Genomic DNA, 14,435 nt, shown 5'->3' with positions numbered 1-14,435 from the left:
TAGATGGAATCACCAACTCACTGGACACGAGTTTGAGCAAACTCGGGGAGATAGTGAAGGACAGGGAAGGCTGGCATGCTGCAGTCCATGGGATTGCAAAGAGTTAGACGCAACTGAGCAACTGAGCAACAACAACAAACCCTATCAATCCAGTCCCGACGTGGGAGTAGCCCCTAAAGACAAATGTGTGTGGATACATGCGCCCTTGAGGAAGAAAGGAAGAAATATTTAGCCAAGGGAACAGGCTTGAGATTGCTACTTCCGGGAGTGGGTGGTGGTAAAGAAAGGACAGAACTACAACATCACATGCCAACGATTCCTCTTTTGAAAAAGAGGAGCCAGCATTCCAAAGAAGGTCATTACTAATGTGCTAGATGTCTGAACGATTTCAGGCACACACAGGCCCAACTTGATTTTTTTCCCCCATCTCATTTGTCATGAACTTGCAAGATGCAAGTGTCTCTTTACCATCTGCAAGGCCAGTGAGAGGGGCTGCTCATTGGGTCTTACAGGGTAAGGGCCATGACCTCATGGGGAGGCAAGGCATTGGGACAGGAAAAAACCTTTGATGTGTGTAGACCCTGAACTTTTCCTTTCTTGCCAACTTATTGCTCAAACATTCGAAAACAGATATGAAGGTCCTATAAAAGATAGCATTTCATTAAAATGCAGGAGGCCAGGCATGATGAAGCAAATCGGGGGCTGAATTGGACCGAGAGAGGTTCCCATTCAGGCCAGTTTAAAAGCAAAAGCCTCTGGGACTTCCCTGGTGATCCAGTAGTTAGGCCACTGCACTTTCACAGCAGGGGACACAGGTTCAATTCCTGATCTGGGAACTGGGATCCTGCAAGCCCCATGGTGCAGCCAAAAAATAGAAAAATAAAAGCAAAGGCTTCAAGGCGTACTTCAGAGAGCTCCTCTTCTGCTGTGGGCTTTCACAGAGAGTGGTAAAACTATTTCAGCAAAATGACCTTCAGCCAGGATGCATTAAATAAATTATGGTACCTCCGTGCTGGGGAATACGGTCCCACCCTTCTAAAGAACCAGAAATATCCATGTACTTACTGAGATGCAACAAGATCTATTGTTAACAAAGATATACCTTTTATGTTTCGCACCTACCTTCTTTTGCATATTTTGAAATTTGATTTTGAACCTTGTGACTATATAACAATTCAAAAACAATTCATTAAAAAATAATAAAATCAATTTAAAAATGACTGGATTTATTCAAACCGAAGATATTTGCCAAAATGATCATTGAGGTTATCTCTGGAATTTTGGAACAATTCTCACATTCTTCTTGGAATGTTTCTTTATTTTTTACAATAGTAAACATGTGTCATTTTGATATATGAAGCTTTTAAAGATTGCTAAATAAAAGACAAGGAGTTTAAGAACACTTCCTAAAGAATATTAGCAAATGAAACAAATGTGGTATGACTAGTTGGTTAAAAACTACATCGGCTAAACACTGGTAGAATATTGAGATAAAAGGAGAAAAGTTGGAAAATCATGTTTCTAATGTCATAAAATCACTGCAGATGGTGATTGCAGCCATGAAATTAAAAGATGCTTACTCCTTGGAAGAAAGGTTATGACCAACCTAGATAGCATATTTAAAAGCAGAGACATTACTTTGCCAACAAAGGTCCATCTAGTCAAGGCTATGATTTTTCCAGTGGTCATGTATGGATGTGAGAGTTGGACTATAAAGAAAGCTAAGGACAGAAGAATTGATGCTTTTAAACTGTGGTGTTGGAGAAGATTCTTGAGAGTCCCTTGGACTGCAAGAAGATCCAACCAGTCCATCCTAAAGGAGATCAGTCCTGGTTGTTCACTGGAAGGACTGATGTTGAAGCTGAAACTCCAATACTTTGGCCACCTCACGCAATGAGTTGCCTCATTGGAAAAGACCCTAATGCTGGGAAGGATTGGGGGCAGGAGGAGAAGGGGACGACAGAGGATGAGATGGTTGGATGGCATCACTCACTCGATGGACATGGGTTTGGGTAAACTCCGGGAGTTGGTGATGGACAGGGAGGCCTGGCGTGCTGCGATTCATGGGGTCGCAAAGAGTCAGACACGACTGAGCGACTGAATTGAACTGAACTGAATGTCATATACCTAAGAGAGTACAGCTTTAAGCTTTTTTATGATAAAAGAAATACGCATGCATTAAATTAGAAAAATTCAAAGAAATAGAAAAGAAATCACTTATAGATTCTTCCCAAACACAAACACTCTTAATATGCTCATGCATTTCCTCTTAGTCCTTAATTCTAGATTTAGGAATCTTTGGTGTCAGCATAACCACATGACCACTAGTAACCTTGGTTAGGAGGGAGGGGGAGGGTAAGGTCCGGTCTGGTCTCTACCTCTGGCACCTCTCCTCTGTCTGCAGAAGTGCCTGGCCAGGCTTTTAGGTGGCAGGACTTGGAACAGGCTGGAAAACTCCCTGCTTCAGAACTTTCCCTTCCCACCTGCTTGGGAATCTAAGTCTGCTTGGTCCTTTGTCTCAAGGCAGTGACAGTATCTGTCAAAATACAGTCAACTCTGGAAAAATGCAGGTGTTGGGGGCACTGACCCTTCCCACCCCCGCAGTCAAAAGTCCACACATAACTGTGCTTGTGTGTGCTCAGTTGCTCGGTTGTGTCTGACTCTTTGCGACCCTTTGGAAGCCCACCAGGCTTCTCTCCGTGGGATTTTTCCGGCAAGAATACTAGAGTAGTTTTCCTTTCCTTCTCCAGAGGATCTTCTGACCCAGGTATTGAACCCACCTCTCCTGTGTCTCCTGCATTGCAGGCAGATTCTTTACCCGCTTTACCAGCTGAGCCATTGGGGAAGCCCACATATAAATTTGGACTCCTTCCAAACTTAACTAACAGCCTGCTGCTGATCAGAAATCTTACTGATAATATAAACAGCCAATTAACATATATTTTGTATTTATGTGGATTATATGGGCTTCCCAGATGGTGCCGAGGTAAAGAATCTACTTGCCGATGTAGGAGAAATAAGAGGCTAGGATTTGATCCCTGGGTCTAAAAGACCTCCCGGAGTAGGAAATGGCAACCCATTCCAGGATTCTGAAAAGTTCCACGGACAGGGGAACCTGAAGGGTTACAGTGCATGCGGTTGCAGAGAGTTGGACATGAATGAGCACGCATGCCTGCTGTCACCGATGGATTATATATTGTATTCTTGCAATAAAGTAAGCTAGAGAAAAGTAAATATTGAAAAAATCATGAAAGAAAATACACTTGCAGCACTGTAGTGTATTTATCGACACGGTAAGTTTATGTCATCTGTTTACAAGCTGGATCAGTACCTACGTCAAAATTGTCTTATATGATACAAAACAAGGTACACATTACACATGTTACTAATACTAGACATCAAAAATGAAAAGATACTGTGAAAAAGAAATTCAAATTTATTTAGATGTCCAACAGTTCCTGCACTGATAATGAAAATGCAGCAATGTGATTGGTCCACAGTCATAGCAAACACCCTCTTCCAACAACACAAGAAAAGACTCTACACATGGACATCACCAGATAGTCAACGTCAAAATCAGATTGATTATATTCTTTGCAGCCACAGATGGAGAAGCTCTATACAGTCAGCAAAAACAAGACCAGGAGCAGACTATGGCTCAGATCATGAACTCCTTATTGCCAAATTCAGACTTAAATTGAAGAAAGTAGGGAAAACCACTAGACCATTCAGGTATGACCTAAATCAAATCCCTTATGATTATACAGTGGAAGTGACAAATAGATTTAAGGGACTAGATCTGATAGAGTGCCTGATGAACTATGGACGGAGGTTCGTGACACTGTACAGGAGACAGGGATCAAGACCATCCCCATGGAAAAGAAATGCAAAAAAGCAAAATGGCTGTCTGAGGAGGCCTTACAAATAGCTGGGAAAAGAAGAGAAGTGAAAGGCAAAGGAGAAAAGGAAAGATTCCCATCTGAATGCAGAGTTCCAAAGAACAGCAAGGAGAGATAAGAAAGCCTTCCTCAGCGATCAGTGTAAAGAAATAGAGGAAAACAACAGATTGGGAAAGACTAGAGATCTCTTCAAGAAAATTAGAGATAACAAGGGAACATTTCATGCAAAGATGGGCTCGATAAAGGACAGAAATGGTATGGACCTAACAGAAGCAGAAGATATTAAGAAGAGGTGGCAAGAAGACACAGAAGAACTGTACAAAAAAGATCTTCACGACCCAGATAATCACGATGGTGTGATCACTCACCTAGAGCCAGACATCCTGGAATGTGAAGTCAAGGGGGCCTTAGGAAGCATCACTATGAACAAAGCTAGTGGAGGTGATGGAATTCCAGTAGAGCTATTTCAAATCCTGAAAGATGATGCTGTGAAAGTGCTGCACTCAATATGTCAGCAAATCTGGAAAACTCAGCAGTGGCCACAGGACTGGAAAAGGTCAGTTTTCATTCCAATCCCAAAGAAAGGCAATGCCAAAGAATGCTCAAACTACCGCACAATTGCACTCATCTCACACGCTAGTAAAGTAATGCTCAAAATTCTCCAAGCCAGGCTTCAGCAATACGTGAACCGTGAACTTCCAGATGTTCAAGCTGGTCTTTCTTCTGATGAGGCCATGTTACACTGATATCAATGCCAGACTAAGATATCACAAGGAAGCTACAGATAATACTTCTTATAAATATTGATATACAAACATCCTCAACAAAATTCGAGCAAACACAATTCAGTAAGAATATTAAAAGGAGTATACCTCGTGACCATGTGGGATTTACCCCAGGAATGGAAGAGTATTTCAACATGAAAAAAAAAAAAAAAAAAGAAAAGGCAGAGGAACAAGAGATCAAATTGCCGACATCTGCTGGATCGTCGAAAAAGCAAGAGAGTTCCAAAAAAACATCTATTTCTGCTTTATTGACTACGTCAAAGCCTTTGACTGTGTGGATCACAATAAACGGTAGAAAATTCTGACAGAGATGGGAATACCAGACCATCTGACCTGTCTCTTGAGAAACCTGTATGCAGGTCAGGAAGCGACAGTTAGAACTGGACATGGAACAACAGACTGGTTCCAAATAGGAAAAGGAGTACGTCAAGGCTGTGTATTGTCACCCTGCTTATTTAATTTATATGCAGAGTACATCATGAGAAACGCTGGGCTGGAAGAAACACAAGCTGGAATCAAGATTGCTGGGAGAAATATCAATAACCTCAGATATGCAGATGACACCACCCTTGTGGCAGAAAGTGAAGAAGAACTAAAGAGCCTCTTGATGAAGGTGAAGGAGGAGAGTGAAAAAGTTTACTTAAAGCTCAAAGTTCAGAAAACTAAGATCATGGCATCCGGTCCCATCACTTCATGGCAAATAGATTGGGAAACAGCGGAAACAGTGTCAGACTTTATTTTTGGGGGGTCCAAAATCACTGCTGATGGTGATTGCAGCCATGAAATTAAAAGACGCTTACTCCTTGGAAGGAAGGTTATGACCAACCTAGATAGCTTATTTAAAAGCAGAGACATTACTTTGCCAACAAAGGTCCATCTAGTCAAGGCTATGGTTTTTCCAGTGGTCATGTGTGGATGTGAGAGTTGGACGGTGAAGAAAGCTGAGCACTGAAGAATTGATGCTTTTGAACTGTGGCGTTGGAGAAGACTCTTGAGAGTCCTTTGGACTGCAGGGAGATCCAACCAGTCCATCCTAAAGGAGATCAGTCCTGGGTGTTCATTGGAAGGACTGATGTGGAAGCTGAAACTCCAATACTTTGGCCACGTCATGCGAAGAGTTGCCTCATTGGAAAAGACCCTAATGCTGGGAAGGATTGGGGGCAGGAGGAGAAGGGGACGACAGAGGATGAGATGGTTGGATGGCATCACTCACTCGATGGACATGGGTTTGGGTAAACTCCGGGAGTTGGTGATGGACAGGGAGGCCTGGCGTGCTGCGATTCATGGGGTCGCAAAGAGTCAGACACGACTGAGCGACTGAATTGAACTGAACTGATACACTAACGAATGCCTTGTTATAAAAATTTTAAAGCATGCAGTATGACAGTGACATTCATAATATAATATTAGAAACATTGTTACATGTTTTTTAAAAAACCACTTATCTGAGACAACAGACTGGTAAATAGTTTCTCCAATTACAAGAGAGGCATACTGCAGGATAATTCTTGAAAAGGTAATTCTTGAAAAGTCAAGCTATAAAATAGTAAGAAAACTGACACAATATTAATCTTCTATGGAATATCACTTACCTTCTGCCTATGTAAGGATAGACTAGTATCTACATATATGTTATGCATTCATGACCTAGCTAACTTTTTCTTAATTTTTTTTATATTTCTAGGCTAGGCTGTTTGTCTAAGTTTTTTCAAATGGTCACACAGCTCCAGAACAATTGCCAATGTATTTATTGAAAAGAATCTGCATGTAAGTGGACTCTTGCAGTTCAAACCCGCGTTATTCAAGGGTCAACCAGGGCAGTCTGTCTGGATAAGACTGCCCAATGAGGGGAGCAATGTGGTGGTCCTGGGCCTCCCGCACAGCAGGACCCTGGTCTTGGTCTCCACAGGCTCCTAGGACCCAGCAGAACACCTGATGCGTAGTGGGGACTCAAGGGGGTGTTGAACCAGGGGCCAGGGTAAGACAGGAAGCCACAGCCCTGGAAACCATGGTCCCCCGGAGCTGCTGCGAGATGCTGGGGGCAAACCAGCTCAGAAATGTCTCAGAGCCCGTGGTGTTCCGGGCTCCTCTGTCAAGCTGGGGCCGGCCCGGGACCCCAGGGTTGTGAAGCCTGGCCGATAAATGTGGGCTGTAGGGACCGGGGGCTCCCAGCAAGCCCGCAGGGGTGAGCAGAGCCCACGTGGGGGTGGGGTGGGGGCGGGGTGCGTGTGACGGAGGCCGGGTCGGAACCGGGCGAGGCGGAGGCCGGAGCCTGAAGGCCTGAGGGGACGCCCTGTGAGCGCACAGGCTGCCAAGCCTTCCCTCCCAGGGGCCCGGCTAAACAGGGATCATCATCTGCCTTCCTCACGGGGCGGCTGGGAGATCAAAAAGCGAAGGTGTGGGAAAGCGCTTCACAGCCTGTAAGAGCTAGGTGGTTTGTCAGCGTTTCCCTTCCTCCCTTCCCTCCTCCCCGCTTCCTTCCTCTCTCCCACGAAGCCCCTCAGACCTCGCCCCTCCTGCCTGCCCGGGCCTCCTGAGAGCGAGGCCCCTGAGGACCCCGCTGGGGGCGGCGGCTGCTTCTCCTCCTTTCTCTCCCGGCTCAGCAGCTCAGAGAAGCCCTGAGCCAGCCCCGCAGAGCCTGCTGGTCGGCGCCCACCCGCCATCTCCCCTTCCTGCCTGGGGACAAGCCCCCCGCCCCCAGCCTTCAGAGCCAAGGCCTGCGGGTGGGGGTGAGGCCTCGCTCAAGCAGCCTGGCCGTGGGCACGGAGCTGAGCACACCTACGGGGCCACCTCAAACTCAAGCTGGCAGTGTCGCTGGGGGTGTCCTTTCTGACCAAATGTCAGCCAAGGCTGGGTGGGGGTGTGTGTGCCTGACGACGTAGATCACAGAGCCGCCACCCTGGCCTCAGTTTCCCCACGTTTCAGAGACTCCTCCCCTCGAAGGCCCCTCCCCACTCTGCAATTGCTGCTCTTGCCCCGTTGGCTGCCAGGGCAAATCCCGGGCTGAGGGGAGGAGACCCCCGAATCAGGGCCTTCCTGCCCCTCCAGGGGGCGCACTGCCTCAGCCCCAGAGGAGGGATCTGGCCTCATCTCCAGTCTGCAAGGGAGCATCAGGGACCACCTCCCCGCCCTGCTGGTCCAGAACCTCGCTGACCCTGCCAGGCAGAGGCCCCGCTCTGTGCCAGGCTCTGCCGCGCTCCTCGACCTCCTCCAGACGTGGGTGGCGCTTCTGGCAGGTTGTGTCAGAAGCAGACTCAGAACAGGGTCAGACCTGCAGAGATTTATTGCAAGGATGAGGGGGAGGAAGCCTGCCGCCTTGAGCACAGAGAGGGGCCGGGAGGAAGGTTGGGTGGCATCTTCCAGCTGCCCAGACCAAATGCCACAGACCATGGGCTCAACAGCAGAGTTCTGCTCCCAGTTCTGGAGGCTGCTAGTCCACGCTCAGTGTGTTGGCAGTCTGGGTTCCTTCCGAGCCCCTTCTCCTGGGCTTGCAGGTGGCCCCTTTTTGCTCTGTCCTCACGGGGTTTTTCCTGTGTGTGTGGGTATCTATGTCCTAATCGCCTTTTCTTATGAAGGTACCAGGCAGATCGGATTAGGGTCCAAGTTAACAACCTTATTTTAACTTAATCACCTCTTGAAAGGCCCTGTCGCCAAATACAGTCACATTCTGGGGTACAGGGGTCAGGACTCCAACGTACGGATTTGAGGGGACACACTGAAGCCCATAGAGCTCAGGAAAGCCTCAGACCTTGGTGCAGCTTTAGAAGAGGCTGAGCCAGGCTGAAGGGGAGGCCCTGAACCCCAGGGCCCAGGGGAACCCCACCTCCTGCAGGAATGGGCAGACATGAGTCACCCCTCACCTTCTGTGCTGGGTCACTGGCTGGGAGCAGCTGGGGGAGGTGGGTTCAGAGGAGCAGCGCTGGGATGTCGGCCGTCTGGGCCCCCAGCAGCGTGTTCTCTCACAGGAGGGATGAGCAGCCTATTTCTGCATCACATAAGTGTTTACACGACAGAAAAGGAAATATGTATCCTCCAAAACTTCAACATAATCACCACCGAGAAACAACACAGGGGTCCATAGTTGGGCGGATGGGTGAATATGGGTGGTATGTTCACACGATAGGGCTGACGCATGCAACAACGTGGATGAATCTGGAAAATGTGTTATGCTGAAAGAATCCAGACACAAAAGAGTACATATTACATGATTCCATTAATAGGAAGTCCAAGAAGGCACTAAGGGGTTGAGGGTCAAGGAACTGACTGAGAGAATTCTCTGCAGCGATGGAAATGTCCCGTATCTTGATTCAGGTTTTGGTTCTACTTTATCAAAACTTACTGGACTGTGCTGAAAAGTCTGTGCATTTCCTAGTTTGTAAAAAAGTTTTTAACTTCTTATTTTGTATTGAAGTATAGCCGAATAATCATGTTGTGATAGTTTCAGGTGGACAGCAAAGTGAAAGTGAAAGTGAAGTCACTCAGTCATGTCCGACGCTTAGCGACCCTATGGACTGCAGCCCAGCAGGCTCCTCAGCAGTCCCACAGCAAAGGGACTCAGCCATATATATATACTAATCCATTCTTCTCAAACCTCCCCTCCCATCCAGGCTGCCACATAACATTGAGCCAAGTTCTGTCTGCTGTACGGTAGGTCCTTGGTTGGTTATCCGTTTTAAATGTAGCAGTGTGTATTTGTTGCTCCCAAACTCCCCAACTATGCCTTTCCCCGAGTGCCCCCACCCAGCCAGTAACCATAAGTTCTAAGTCTAACCATAAGTTTTCTAAGTCTCAACAGTTTGTAAATTTTACCTAATAAAGAAAAACATCCCCACTGTATAGATGAGGCTCAGAGAGGGGAAAGGTTTGCTCAATACGCACAGCAGTTGGGCTTAGGTTAGAGCCCCACCTGCCCAGCCCTAGTCCATGCCCATGTGAGACCTGGTGTCTTGTGACTCCCAGAACTGACCCGTGAGGTTTCTGTGCAGCCACAGAAATTCCTGAGTCCCCTTGGGGCATGGAGCTTCCCAGGTGGCGCTAGTGGTAGAGAACCTGCCTGCCAACGCAGGAGATGTAAGGGATGAGGGTATGATCCCTGGGTCGGGAAGATCCCCTGGAGAAGGGCATGGCAACCCTCTCCAGTATTCTTGCTTGGAGAATCCCATGGACAGAGGAGCCTGGCAGGCTATAGTCCTACAGTCACAAAGAATTGGACACGACTGAAGTGACTTGGCATGCACACACACCTGGGGCATGGCTGCTACTCCCCTTGACAGCTGGGGCCTCAGGCTCCTGGGTGAGGATCCAGTCCCTGTCTGTCAGCAGAGTTTGCCCAAGTCACACTCTGCAGCAGGGTGGGCGGCAGCTTCGGAAGTGGGGCCTGCCTGCCTGTGTGCCTTCTCAGTCCTGCCAACTCTGTGCGACCCCATGGACTGTAGCCCGCCAGGCTCCTCTGTCCATGGGAGTTTCCCAGGCAAGAATACTGGAGTGGGTTGCCATTTCCTCCTCCAGGGAATCTTCCCCACCCAGGGACTGAACTGGAATCCCCTGCGTCTCCTGCATTACAGGCAGATTCTTTACTATTGAGCCATCAGGGAAGCCCTTGGAGGTGCGGGCCCAGCCCCAAACAGGCCCTGGCTTTAGTTAGGCCCGGGCCAGGCTAGTGGAAGCCACAGATGAGGCCTCTCCAAGGCTCTGGGGAGCTTGGTGGGCAATCAGTCAAGCCCAAATCTTAGCTTCACCCCCTCATTACCAGCTGAGTATCCTGGCCCAACAAATCTGAGCCTATTTGGTCAGGAGTAGACTGGCAGTAAAAAAAGAAAAAAAAAAAGGGAGATAAAAGGAGAACACATGTAAAGCACCTGAGACAGAGGAAGCTCTTGACAACATCATTTCTTTCATCTCTCCTAATCATGTCACTCATTCATTTATTCACTCAGTTAGTCATTCAACAAACATTTATTGAGTCCCTGTTCTCACCAGGATTGTGCTGTGCACAGAGATGAATCAACCCTTCAGTCAATAAGCTCACAGCCTAGTAAACAAATTATTAGAATTACTAGTTTTGTAATACATTTTAATACCTGGTTAGGTTAGTTCTGCCCTCCTAATACTTCCTTCTCTGAATTTTCCAGACTATTCTTGAATGTTTATTTATAGAAACCTCAGAAGCAGTTTGTGTAACTTAAAAAAAATTAGCATATAGAATGATTATGTGCATAATATAGGTAGGGTTTCAATCAGTGAGAAAAAGGTGGAGAGTTTAGAAAACAATATTGAAAAAATTAGGTAGCCAAAAAAAAATTCCAGAAGGGAAAAGATTTTAAATGTCAAAAAATAAAACCACAAAAATATTAGAGCACTTTTCAAGGGGGGGAAAACTTTCTAGATATGACACAGAAACCATAAAGGAAAAGCTAATCAATGCATCCATGTAAAAATGAAACAATTTTTTGGCCTTAAAACTTACCATAAACAAAAATCAGAGACAAATGACAGAAAAAAAGTATTTGTAGCATGTATGACAAAAGTCCATTTCCTCTAATGTGTGAAAGAATTCCTAGAAGTCTTTATGTAAAACACAAAAATACAATTAAAAAATCAATGTACAATACATGAGTGGGAAGTTTACAGTAAAAAGAATAAAAATATCTTTTTAAAACAAACTCAAGACTTCCCTGGCAGTTCAGTGGTTAAGGATCTGTGTTTTGTAGGGGCCACAGGTTCAATCCCTGGGGAAAGTAAGATCCCACATGCTGTGTGCATGGGAAAAAAAATTAATTAAAAAATTACAGAGTCTTATTTTGAGATAATTGTAGTCTTGCAGAAGAGTTGCAAAGATAATACAGTTTGCATGTACTCTTCACCCAAATTCCTCTAATATTAACATCTTACATAACCATAGTACAGTTATCAAAACTAAGAGTTAACTTTGGTATAATACTATACCTGTACAGTACAATACTGTACTCTGTATTAACTGAATACAGAGTTTATTTGTGTTTCATTACTTTTTCCACTAATGTCCTTTTTTTTGATCCAATTCCGGACCCCTCTTTGCATTTAGTTGTCATGTCTCTTTCGTTTCTTCCCATCTGTGACAATTCTTCAGTCTTTCCTTGTCTTCCATGCCCTGGGCATGTATGGATGTGAGAGCTGGGCCATAAAGAAAGCTGAGCACCAAAGAATTGATGCTTTTGAACTGTGGTGTTGGAGAAGACTCCTGAGAGTTGCTTGGACTACAAGGAGAAACAACCAGTACCATCCTAAAGGAAATCAGTCCTGAACATTCATTGGAAGGACTGATGTTGAAGCTGAAACTCCAATAGTTTGGCCACCTGATGTGAAGAACTGATTCATTTGAAAAGACCCTGATGCTGGGAAAGATTGAAAGTGGGAGGAGAAAGGGATGACAGAGGATGAGACGGTTGGGTGGCATCACCAACTCAATGGACATGAGTTTGGGTAAACTCGGGGAGTTGATGATGAACAGGGAGGACTGGTGTGCTGCAGTCCATGGGGTCGCAAAGAGTCGGTCACAACTGAGCAACTGAAATGAACTGAACTGGACATTTTAAAAGAGTACTGACTAGATATTTTGTAGAATGTCCCTCCGTTTGGTTTGTCTGGTATTTCCCCCTGATTAGACTGAAGAGTGAGGTACCTTCTCGGTGCAACATCAGGACTCCGTGATGTTGATATATTAACCTTGAATGCTTGGCTAAAGAGGTATCTGCTGTTTCATCACTGTAAAGTTACTATTTTCCCTTCTGAAGTTATTATTTTGGGTGAGATATTTTTGAGACTATGTAAATATCCTATTTGCTCTTAAACTTTTACCCACTAATTTCAACATCTATCAGTGAATTTTACCTGTAGCAGTTATTACTGTGATGTTGGGTTTTTTATTATTTATTTGGCTGCTTCAGGTCTTTGTTTCAGCATGGTAACTGTTAGTTGTGGCATGCAAATTCTTAGTTGTGGCATGTGGGATCTAGTTTCCTGACCAGGGGTCTTACCCAGACCCCCTGGATTGGTAGCATGGAGTCTTACCTACCTGACTGCCAGGGAAGCCTCATTGTGATGTTTCAATGCTGATCACCTATTATCAGTCTCCCATTCCTTCAACATTTATTGATTGAGATGCTTCTGTAAGGAAGAGTTGTCACCTCTCTTCCCCTTATTCAGTTAATCATGTTTATGAATATGGACTCCTGGCTATTTCAGTCTTTTAATTATAATCCGTTATTACCTAGTTTATTGCTCATGTTGTTCCCGAATATTAAACACAAAAACATGTTTCAAAAGCTTCACTTTGGGAAATGAAAATTAAAACACAATGGGATGTAGTGCTTTTCCCCATTAGACTAAGATGAAAAAGCTCACTGATACAGCACATTAATGAGATTAAGGGAAATGGCACTCAAATCAAGGTGGGATTGTAGACTTTACCATCTCTATGGAGGGCAGTCTGGCAAAACCAATTAGAATTAAAGTGCATATATCCTTAGACTGAGCAATTTAACTTCCAGAAATTTTTCTAGAGATATTCTCTTACGTGGGAAATTATGAAGGTGTGTGTTCTTAGTTGTTCAGTCGCGTCTGACTCTTTGCAAACCTTTGGACTGTAGCCCACCAGGCTCCTCTGGGATTTTTCAGGCAAGGATACTGGAGTAAATTGCCATTTCCTCCTCCAGGGGATCTTTCCCACCCAGGGATGGAGCCCGCATCTCCTGTGTCTCCTGCATTACAGGGAGATTCTTTACCTGCTGAGCCATGTGGTATTAGCAACATTGCTTATAATATCAAAAGATTGGAAGCTGCAGAAATGTCAGTCATTAGAAGACTGTTAGGTAATTATGAGCTCTCCAATTGGGGAGCACCATGCAGCACTTATAATAAGGCAGATTTTTGAGTACTGACATTAGGGGTGATCCTCAAGCAGGGAGGTTAAGTGAAAAGTTCAGATTTGAAATGCATATATAGGCTACTTTTCAGAAATTTTTCTTAAATTATTTATTTGGTAATTCCATCCCCTTTATCTTCTTGATTCTCTTTTTCTGGAGGAACCTGTGCTTTTGTATTGGTGCCTCCTGGACTGGTCCTCTGATTTTCTTATCCTTGTCTGACTATTTTTTCTTAGTGTCTTTACTTGACTTTCTAGAAAATTTTTCAATGTTATCTTCTAAACCTATTAAACTTTTAAATGTAATTTTTCAAGTACAATTTACATAAAATAAAATGCACTGATTTTAAAGGTATAGATTCATAGATTTTTATAAAGGTATATATCCACCACACTGTAAGATATATATATATTTATATATGTTATATGTATAAATATATATTTTTTATAAATATATATTATATATGTAAATATATAGGATATATTTAAATATATATACAAAATATTTATAATATATATTTATACATAATATATATTATATATAAATATAATATAAACATATTATATTTATATATTAATAATATTATATTCTATATAGTCTATATACTATATAGACTATATAGAATATATATAATATTATATACAACATATTAATATTTGTATATTATTAATATAAATATATTATATTATATAATGTAATATATATTATACTATATATTATATATTATATAATACATATAAATACATAATATATATTATATATAATATTATATCAATATAATATAAATATTATATATAACATATATAGTATATATCATGTGAATATATATAAATATATAATATATATTA

At 43.8% G+C, this 14,435-nt stretch overlaps 2 long non-coding RNA genes across 2 annotated transcripts; one reads left to right on the top strand and one right to left on the bottom strand.

Annotated features, from left to right (window-relative positions):
- Positions 1-6,930: 6,930 nt before the first annotated feature.
- On the top strand, positions 6,931-12,935 carry LOC145523470 (uncharacterized). The gene is made up of 2 exons (XR_014066594.1): positions 6,931-9,331; positions 11,748-12,935. It is a non-coding gene; the product is annotated as an uncharacterized LOC145523470 (long non-coding RNA).
- Positions 7,774-12,929, bottom strand: LOC145523474 (uncharacterized). Its single transcript, XR_014066595.1, has 2 exons — positions 10,165-12,929; positions 7,774-9,858 (listed from the first exon to the last, which is right to left on the bottom strand). It is a non-coding gene; the product is annotated as an uncharacterized LOC145523474 (long non-coding RNA).
- Positions 12,936-14,435: the final 1,500 nt, after the last annotated feature.

Source organism: Giraffa tippelskirchi, chromosome 2 (genome assembly GCF_054371585.1).
Source record: "Giraffa tippelskirchi isolate mGirTip1 chromosome 2, T2T-mGirTip1v1.2.pri, whole genome shotgun sequence".
Lineage (NCBI taxonomy): Eukaryota > Metazoa > Chordata > Mammalia > Artiodactyla > Giraffidae > Giraffa > Giraffa tippelskirchi.
This window is presented reverse-complemented; position numbering and strand designations above follow the sequence as displayed.